This window comes from Aplysia californica, unplaced genomic scaffold, assembly GCF_000002075.1.
Source record: "Aplysia californica isolate F4 #8 unplaced genomic scaffold, AplCal3.0 scaffold01602, whole genome shotgun sequence".
In the NCBI taxonomy this organism is placed as follows: domain Eukaryota; kingdom Metazoa; phylum Mollusca; class Gastropoda; order Aplysiida; family Aplysiidae; genus Aplysia; species Aplysia californica.
This window is the reverse complement of record NW_004798872.1, coordinates 1,267-2,463: the sequence shown is the minus strand read 5'-3', so window position 1 is coordinate 2,463 and position 1,197 is coordinate 1,267.

Below are 1,197 nucleotides of genomic sequence, written 5' to 3'. Positions count from 1 at the left end.
AGGATGAAGGCCTATACGTTCTCTGATCGTCTAGATGAAGGCAGACCAGCACAGAGACGGTGATACACAGTGCTAACGAACAAGCAATGCAGGCACAGATTTTTTTTTCAGTTTCGGTTATAGACTTTTAGGGCAATTACAACACAAAAAGGTCATATAAGTGCCGAAGATTAGAGGTGTTACAAGAGAATAACAAACGCAAATAAGGAGGAAAGATAGGGACAATATAATACCGATGTTTGACAGGATAGAAGGAGTAACCCACACCAGAGCACCCGCCAACGCAGGCACAGAAAAAGCAGAGGCTCCCAAGAACCCGCTGTTTTTTGCACCTTTGGTTGTCTGTTAGTTCGCTCATCTGACTGCCTGATAGTTTGATTCTGAGGTATCTTTTTGTTTTTGTTTTAGTAAGTGTTTTATGGCACTTACAACACAATAAGGTCATATAAGTGCCGAAGATTAGATGTGTTACAAGAGAGTAACAAACACACAAAAAAAGAAGGAGGGGAGATAAAACGATAGATGTTTGATAGGAAAGAAGAAGCAAACCACACCACAGCACTCGCCAACTAACCAGTAAGGTTTCCTTACACCCTGACACAATCTAGCACCACAGTTAGATCATAATATAAGTGTCGAAGATAAGAGTAGTTACAGAAGAATAAAAAAAAAAATAAAAAAGGAGGAGGAGAGATAAGGACGATAGATGTTTGATGGGAAAGAAGGAGCCAACCGCACCAGAGCACCCACCAAGCACCCACACAAGAGGGACATAGATAGTAAACGACACCGCAGCCGTCTGGGACGGTGTACCCACTTTCATCCCACATCTTCGTTTCACAACCCGCTTCCATCCCACATAATTATTCGCTTCACTACCCGTTTTCGCGTCCGACGTATTCGTTTCACTTTCACTGCCCATTTTCGCCCCACATCTTCGTTTCAGTAGTTTCACTACCTGTTTTCATCACATATCTTCGTTTCATTACCCGTTTTCAACCCACTTTCATCAGCTAGATCTAGGACATTACCCGTTTTCAACCCACTTTCATCAGCTAGATCTAGGACATTACCCGTTTTCAACCCACTTTCATCAGCTAGATCTAGAACATTACCCGTTTTCAACCCACTTTCATCAGCTAGATCTAGAACATTACCCGTTTTCAACCCACTTTCATCAGCTAGATCTAGAACATT